The 9,655-nt window shown below is 37.5% G+C and overlaps 1 pseudogene; it reads left to right on the forward strand.

Moving 5' to 3' along the window:
• Positions 1-4,642: 4,642 nt before the first annotated feature.
• Positions 4,643-5,317, forward strand: LOC138849757 (nucleophosmin pseudogene; annotated as a pseudogene).
• The last annotated feature ends 4,338 nt before the right edge of the window (positions 5,318-9,655 follow it).

Below are 9,655 nucleotides of genomic sequence, written 5' to 3' on the forward strand. Positions count from 1 at the left end.
TTTGAAAGTCAGAGTTACACACAGAGAGAGCAAGAGAGAGAGATCTTCCATCTGCTGGTTCACTCCCCAAGTGGCTGCAACAGCTGGAGCTGTGCAGATCCGAAGCCAGGAGCCTAGAGTTTCTTCTATGTCTCCCATGTGGATGCAGGACCCCAAGGAATTGGGCTATCTTCTACTGCTTTCCCAGGCTTTAGCAGAGAGCTGGATCAGAAGTGGAGCAGCCTGGACTCGAAGCAGCTCCCATATGGGATGCCGGCGCTGGAGGCGATGGCTTTACCCGCTATGCCACAGCACAGGCCCAACATGCATGTTAAAAGATAGAACTGTACCAGTTACATTATAACTCCCTCCACATGCCCATCTCATTCATAGCATCCTCTCTCCTTCCAAAACAAGTTGACCTCTGCAGTTATTGCTTCCTTATGTTTCTTCATGTTTTTATCATCTACAATTTCTCCTTTAGGTCCTAATCTTGTAGTTTTTCTTCATGTTATTAAAATCTATTTTACTTCACAGACTTCTCCTCCAATTCTTTCTCTATTTTATTTTAACAATAAATGCAATAAGGAGCCCAGGTTTTTTGTCCTGTACAATTTCTTGTAGTCTGCACTTTGTTGGTCATATAGTTACATCACTGTTCAACTCGTTCTTCTACTCTGTGTGTGCCCAAAAATTGGCAGCTGAATGAGCAGATCAGACTCAGCACTAATCCATTCAACAAGACTCTTGGGTAGTAGAGGGTCTTCTTTATAGAGGAGACAAAAAATGCTCAGTTTTCTTCCTTTTTGAGATTTACAGTTCTATTCCTAGCTCCATTAATTCATTGGGTATTAAAAATGATAATGTTCAATTATTATATTTTCATCTTTTGTCTGGAATATTTTGTAAGGAGATTCTTTACTTCATCTACTACTTCATTACCCATACTACAATTCACAAAGGAAAGTCAATATAAATCTTGGTTCTTTTGTATACCTATTTTTCAGAAAAAATTAGTTGCCTATTATATTTTGACATAATAAAATTACTTTTTAATATTGTTATAAATACATGTATCTCTGTACATTGTGTTTTCTACATGTTTATTTATTTTCATCTAGCTAAAAGGCAGAATCACAGGGAGAGGCAGAGGGAAAGAAACTTTCATCTACTTTTTACTTGCACCAGCCAAAGTTGAGCCCATCAGAAGCCAAAGGCCCATAACTCCATCCAGATTTCCCACATGAGTGGCAGGGGCCCACACACTTGAGCCATAACCTACTGCCACCCAGGATGCATTAGCAGGAAGCTGAACTGGAAGCCAGTACCATGAACTTAAACCTGCACTCCAATACAGGATGAGGGCATCCCACGCAGAAGGTTAAACTGCTGCAGCACAACCCTCGCCCAAGTCTTTTTCATATTGTTCTTATTGAAACTCAATTTTTTCCATGTTCATACAGTGAGAGAATCTTCAAGTTGGATATGGGTCCTTCTAACATGCCTGTGATGGTTTTTGATAGTGGCATTGTTTGTACATCATGTAAATTGTATGCCCTAGAATTTAAAACCAGCTATTTGTCCAAGAGCCCATGGTTACTTTTAATGGCATAAAGTATAGTCAAGGTACTAGAGATGTTCACTGATATTGAGTCACTCATTGTTCTAAGCATATTCAGTGGACAGAGCTAGCAAACTGAACTACTAATATTTCAGTTCTTCAAGATTGCAAGGTATTTAATTTTCTGTATCACATTCCTTTACCCTTTCTCCCAAACTGAGCATCTGATCCTGTATGGTCTTCAGAATAATAGAATTGGAATATCCCACACTTACTCATTTACTTTATCTCATATTACAAACACATGCCAGTTTCAAAATAATAATATACAACTAAAAATAATATAGCAATACTACTGTACTTAATACTAATAGTATTTGAAAATAGTGAGACATACTGTTATAGCAAGTATGATTATTAAAACATAATCATGGAGCAGGAATTTAGTCTAGCATCCCAAGTCAGAGTGCCTCCATCTGATTCCTCACTATGGCTCCTTAACACAACTTCCAATGCAAATTCTTGGAGGCATGTGGAAGACATGGATTACATTCTGCACTCCTAAATCTAGCCCTAGCCCAGACTTGACAGTTGTATGCATTTGGAGAGTAAACTAGCAAATGGGAGCACTCTCGTTCAACCTCTCTGCCTCTCAAATAAAGTTTTAAAAATCATAATTGCATGCATTTTCTCATATGACTTCTCCATTCTCCTGCTACTAATAAGTTGTTCACTATATCTTCATTTTCAAAGAATGAGCTACTCCACACTGTTCTGTCACTTTAAGTTTCATCTTAATTATACAAGCATCTGTATCTGTAATAATTTCCACTAACTTCCGCGTCCTTAGTTCTTTGTCACCATAGTCAATTCTGGTTGTCTGAAGTGTGTTCACTGATACATTCTGTTTTGAAAGGGCTCCTAGTAACAATGCCCTTTGATCTTTGTCAAGTTGATCAGTTTGTACATGTTAGTTAGCCACAAAGGAGAGTTTGACTGAATATATGGTTCTTGGTTCACATTTGCTTTCCCTGGGTATTAAAAATGGTACTCCATTTTCTTCTGGAATTCTTCTGAAATTTTCTACAATAATGCTGAAAACACACAGAATAGTCTAATGTTCTGTTTCTCATAAGCTTTGTGCTTTCCTTCCTAGACATCCAAGGAGATTTTGGTGGGCACTTATCTTGGAGATTTTTTAAAATTTAAATTATAGCTTAATTAGGTTATAGTGGACATGTAATAACAATCGCCTCTTTAAAGATTACCACTGAGTGGCTTGTTACTGTATTCACACAGATGTATAACTATCATCAGTACCTAACTTAGGGATATTTTCATCACCTCAAAAATATATCCCATAACCATTAGTGTTCACTACCATATCTCTCAAGTTCCTGGCAAACACTCTTCTACATTCTTTTGCTGTTTTCATTTTTTAAAAATTTTTCTTAATAAAAGGAGAACAGACTTCATGTGTTTCATAGATATAATTCTAAGATTACCATATTTCCCTTCCTCAATCCTCCTCCTTCTTTCCTTTCACTTTTTGTTTTTTTAGTTTTTGTAAAAACATAAATTTCAACCTATTATATAATCACAGGCTTAATGTGCCAGTAACCATAATATTCAGTAAGTAAAAAGTAGAAAGATCACAGTTCCACAGAAGTATAAAAAAGAGCTAAAAACAACAATCATCAAAAGATGTCCATTTCATCCTCTACTTTTTTATTCTATACTAACTACCACATATTAGAGAAAACATAAATATTTCTTTTTAGGATTGGCTTATTTCATTAAGCATAATGGTTTCCAGTAGCATCCATTTTGCTGCAAGATACAAGATTTCATTTTTTATGGCTGAGTAGTATTCTATAGTATATATAGACCACATTTTCCTTATCTAGTCATCAGTTGATGAACATACGGGTTGATACCTATCTCAGCTATTGTGAATTGAGCTAAATATGAGGTTATAAATGACTCTTTCATATGCTGATTTCATTTCATTTGGGTAAATTCCCAGGAGGGATGGCTGGGTCATATGGTAGATCAATTTTCAGATTTTTGAGGAATCTCCATACTGTCTTCCATAATGTTTCTACTAGTTTACATTCCCACCAACAGCGTATTAGGCTACCTTTTCCCTCACATGCTTGCCAGTATTTATTGATTTTTGATATTTAGATGATAGCCATTGTAACTAGGGTTAGGTAAAACGTCATTGTGGTTTTTACTTGCATTTTCCTGTTTAGTGATCCTGAGCATTTTTTCATTTGTCTGTTGGCCATATGAACTTCCTCTTTTGAAAAATGCCTGTTTATGTCCTTTATACATTTCTTAGCTGAGTTGTTTTCTTTGTTGTTGTTGAGTTTCTTGAGCTCTTTACAGATCTGGATATTCATCCTTTATCAGTTGCATAGTTTGCCAATATTTTCTTCCATTCTGTTGGTTGCCTCATACTTTCTGACTCTATAGTTTTACCTACTCTGCATGCTTAATATAAATGTAATCACAAAATAGAGACCTTTTGTGATTGACTTCTTTTACTAAACACAATGTTTTCAAGGTTTACCCATGCTGTAGTGTATATCAGTTCTTTTTACTGCCAAATAATATTTCATTGTAATGATATATGTAATCTATTTATTCTTACATCAATTGATGGGCATTTTAATGTTTCTCTGTTTTAGCTATGATAACATTGTAAGACTGTTACTATTAACACTTATGTTCAAGCTTTTATGTAGATAATAAGTTTTCTTTTCTCTTGTGTGTGTACATAGTAGTGAAATTGCTGGATCAAATGTTAACTATGCGTTATATTTTGTCATCATTTGTTTTTTATTTTTAAATTATTTTTTCCAACTCACTTACTAGAATTTTCCAGTGATTGGGTAAGGACAAATCTTAACAAATAATTTCTGTGTCTGTTTATTTTTACCAAGTTAGCAACTCTGCTTGTTGTTTAGGGCATATAATACATTTACATTTAAGATAATTATTGACCTGACATGATTACATCCTGTGTGGCTGTTCAGTGCAGCAGTAGATGTCAATCTCTGTCCACCTTCTCTTCTATCTAAGCTTGTGCACCACCCCATGAAAAATTTAATGGGCATGGATATGGAAACCCCAAAAGCATCTTTCTGGTTGTGAACCAAAGGCCAACAAAGAGCATCACTTTAAAATGGTCAATGATGAAAATGAGTAACAATTATCATTAAGAATGGTTAGTTTAGGCATTGGTGTAAGGGATGAATCATACAGTGTTGAAGCAGAGGCAACGAGTAATGAAGACAGTTTAATTAGAGTAATATTGTCATCTTTGAAAATGTCTGAATAGCCAACTGTTTCCCTTGGATGCTTTGAAGTAACATCAACAGTGACCTTAAGACTGAAGCATGGTTCAGGGCATGTACCTATTAATGAACAGCACATGGTATCTATAGAGGAAGATACAGAGCCAGATGATGGAGAAGGATGTGAAAATATTCAGTGTATCTGGAAGGTGATCTGCTCTTGGAGGTGGCTGCAAGGTATCAGAGAACAAAGGAAAATTTTCTGCTGCTGAAAACGATGAAAAAATGATATGGTGATGATGATGATGATGATTTTGATGAAAAAAGAACTGAGGAAAAATCTCTAGTGAAGAAATATATATGAGATATCCCACCCAAAAATGTACGAAAATCAAACCGGAATGGAAAAGACTTAAAACCATCAGCACTGAGATCAAAAAGTCAAAAATACTTCAAAAAAATCAGCTTGGTTTGAAGCATGTATAGAATGCTATGATAGGACACAGTAGAAGCAGCAATCAGACATGCTGAGGAGTACAAAGATTTATGTGAAATACTTATTATTTTAATAAAGTAAAAAAAAACACTTAATGGTAGGGAAGAAATTATTCTCTCTCAATTTTACTCATTGATTTCTGTTTGTTCTTTACTTTAATCCATCTTTTCCTCTCTGTCTTCCTTTACATTTCATTGACTTTTTGTAGCATTTCTGTAACTTTCATACATACTTTCCTGTGGTTACTATGAGTTTGTATAAAATATAGGCTGTTTTTCTCTCTTGCTAATGTTTTCTTTTTCATTTTTCTCCTTTGACGGGATAATATTAAATGACCTGTCTTTGAGTTAATATATTCCTTCTTCTGCTTAATCAAGTCTGCTACTGAATCCCTCTAATTAATTTTTCAGTTTAGTTATTGCATGTTTCTGCTCCAACATTTCTCTCTGATTTTTATATTTTATGAAATGGTTATCTCTCTATACCTAATTTTATTCATGCATAATTCTCCTGAGCTTATTAGGCATTCAATTATTTATCACATAATTCATATACCTCTATGTCTTTAGCATTGGTTTCTGGAGGCTTATTTTGTTCCTTTTATTGGTTACTTTCCCTATGTCTTTGTGTTCCTTATAACTTTGTGTTGGTATCCATATATTTGAAAATAAGCACCAACACCTTTCCCAAACTGACTTCATATAGGAAATAACCTTCACCTATCAGACCAGTTACAAACACTGAGGCCCTCCGAACCTTTTTCTGTAAGTATGTCTTGCAATACACAAGTGTGTGCTGATTTCTAATTAGAGGGGTTAATCTCTTGTTTCTCTTGGTATCTGTGTGCTGTATCACAGGTCTTCTGCAGCAGAATCATGCCGTCCAGCTCTTTTCTTTCTCCAGTGTCCCCCAGGCATGTAGAGTTTTCCAAGTCCCAGATTTGCTTCAAGACAGCAGAGACAATCCCTTGGGCAGCCCTTTGAAAAGCTGGAATATCAAATGTACACTCCACTCCTCTTTTCCCTTGGCGGAGACTACCAAGCCATATCAGTCTCTGCCCAGTCTATCCCAGGCCCTCTGGAGCAGCAGCATGCTGCCCAGCACCCTTATGTCATCAGCTACCCTCAGATGTTGATGTATTTTTATGCCAGAATTCATCAGTGCTCCAAGACAGGCAAGACAGATGCCAGACTGTTGGGCAGTTCCTCAAAAAGTCAGAACATTGCACGTTAGGCACAACCTTCTCATTCCTCCAACAAGCAGAAGCTGGAAGCTCAGTCTCTTCTAATTGCCTGACACTGGACTTGAGAGAGAAACTATGGCAAAAAGGGGCTGCAAAATTTCCTACCATGCCTGATAGGGCGGGTTTCATATATTCCTGGAATGCAGGAACCTCTTACAAATTTATTTCTTGGTTTGGTTTTTCATAAGGGGAATTGATCTATGCGTTGTTAAATTGATATTTTCCATAGAAGGATGGGGGGGGTATGTGCTTTCCTATTCCACCATCCTGTCAACCTTCTATTGTGTTTCTTTGTAAGAGCTATAAACTCTTTTTAGAAGCCTCAACATAGAATTCCTCTTGAATTCCACTGGCAAGAATTAGGTTCATGTCTCTCATTAAGCCAATCAAAAAACAGTCCCAATGATCCTAAAAACCAGGACAAGCACATTTTAATTTTGGAAGTATTGAAGGGATATTTATTTCCTTTGTCAATAAGAAAATAATGGGAATTTTAAGAAACTGCTAGAAAGGAAAAATAAGTAGAACATTGATGGTGTTATTGCAGGAAGATTTTATTTTGTTGGTCTGCTAAGTACATAAGAAATTTGAGTCACCAAAAATCAGCATGCTAGCACCATGTGGTGGCCTAATCTTCAATTATAAGCGAAATAAATAACACAGCACAGCTGGAGAGATCCACTCACCAAACCTCTCTCCTGGAACCCATGCCTGCACTTGAGACACCCCTCCAGACATGAGTCTCTAAGCAACTCAGAGTACCCAAGTGACCCAGGCAAAGAATAAAGCATCATAATCTGCATGCAAGCAATGGGGCCAAGGTCCTTGCAATTCTTTGCCAAAGTCAGGGTGCCTCATTGGGTGCTGACCCTGTCTCACTATAGTAATCAAAGAGAGACTTAGGCACATTTAAGAAAGGTGCTCCAAAGCTCGGCACCCTGAAGTTCAGAGCCCACAACATAGGTACCATTTGCCCTGGATAAAAATGAATATAGGGAATCTAGTTGTTTTAGATAGCAAGAAATGTTTTTTTTTTTTGAAGAAGAAAAAGAAGAGCACAGAGGAAAATATCAACACTTCAGATCAGGGCTAATAATAAGTTTCATCCTGAAAATAAATTGTAACCATTTTATTATGGCTACCTAGAAACCGGTGCAGAAGATTCTAAAGCCCTACTGGACTTCAGAACTAGAGAGCACATCAGGAAAGAATTCTGCCATGAGTGCGGGATGGGGCTCAGGGAAAATTTTTACATGTTTGCCATTTGGGCTGGAAAGGGTTGAATGAACTTCTTACACATTGTGTTACCATAAAGGCTTACCTATAACATCACACTGGTGTCCCTAAGTCTGTGATAATATTCAGAAAGAGGTTTAGAATAATCTATAGCCATCAGAATGAAAAAGAAAAGCTTGCAATTCAGCTGATAATGGTGAGTTGCAGGAGTGCGTTTATTTGTGTAGGTGTATATTATGTGAGAGAAGAAAGTGTGTGTATGTGTGTGGTGTATATATGTGTAGTGAGAAGCAAGTTGGCAAACTCAGAAGCTCGGGGAATGTGATTGGATTGAAAATTAAAGGCTGATTTGACAACCTGTCTGTGACATTTCCAAAGCCAAAGGCTTGAAATGGCTACCTCATCAGCTGCCATGCCCTGGATGCTGGCTGGCCAGTGGTTGCCAGGAAAACCTTCAATGAGTTTGTGTTCAGGCTGGCTCTGATAGTGACAGAAGTTCTCTTTGTAGGAAATAGCTGAAGTTTTTCCCCAGGGCAATCCAACAAAGCAGGAGCTTATCAGGTACACAAAGCATATTTTCTTAGTTGAATTCTGGTTCTATGCAGAAGCACAGGTAGCGTGTGAGCTGAAAGGATAATTCAGTCAGCTGCAGGTTTCCACTTATATCTTTTATTAATTGTGTAGATAAAGCCACTCACTTAGGAAACAGGCTGACATGTAATATTTTTAACAAGCCTAAAAAGGTGTCTTATGTAACAAAAATGACTTTGGGTTTCAGAACTGATATGCAACCTTAGCCTTATACATTCTGTTCCATTTAAAACCTCTAAAGTAAGTACAACTGTCATGTAGCCAGTCAATAGAAACTGAAATTTTTTTCTGGCCATTTTTTCCAGAAAGTCAAGTGTATTTTCAATCAAGAGTATTTCAAATCAATACTGTTTGTCTCAATATTACTAAAAACTTCTAAAATAAAGTGGGAAGCATAAGTCACTTTCATCATAGCTTATTTATCAACACATGATCACTGATGGGGATTCCTATATGGTTTCTTTTTTTAAGGCTTATTTATTTATTTGAAAATCAGAGTTACACATAGAGAGAATGAGAGATAGATGGAGAGAGAGAGAGAGAAAGAGAAACAGAGAGAGAAAGAGAGGTCTTCCATTCGCTGGTTCACTCCCCAGTTGGCTGCAATGGCCAGAGCTGTGCCAATTTGAAGCCAGGAGCCTGGAGCTTCTTCCAGATCTCCACACAGGTACAGGGGCCCAAGGACTTGGGCCATCTTCTACTGCTGCCACAGGCCATAGCAGAGAGCTAGATTGGAAGTGGAGCAGCCAGGACTCAAACCGGTACCTATATGGGCTGCCAGCCCTTCAGGTGGTGGCTTTACCTGCTACACCACAGCAGTGGCCCCCATATGGTTTCAACCTAGGAAACCCTTACCCCTTTCTTGCATAAATGACCCAAAGCACCTGCGATCTCCACAGCTGCACCAGAGAATTAGAGGATAGAGTATGGGAACTGTGGGATAAACCCTTTGGGGAAGTGTCATATTAGAGCTCAGGTTACTGTCCAAACCCAAGCTGCTTTCCTGAAAGGGTCTGGCAATGAGGGAGAATCTTACATGTTATGGACTGGGATGAGCTGAGAAAATGGAAAATCTGAGTAAATAAAAGGAGCTAAAGAGCAGCCTCTCAATAGAGTTCTGTGTCCTGTAGATGTCACTTTGAACAGAGGACACCTAAATGAGCAATTATAAAGTAGACCAACACAATAAGTTTTGGATTTGGGTTTGGGATTTTATTTTGTTTTACTATGATGATTCTGATTTGCTC

Source organism: Oryctolagus cuniculus, chromosome 5, assembly GCF_964237555.1.
Source record: "Oryctolagus cuniculus chromosome 5, mOryCun1.1, whole genome shotgun sequence".
NCBI lineage: Eukaryota > Metazoa > Chordata > Mammalia > Lagomorpha > Leporidae > Oryctolagus > Oryctolagus cuniculus.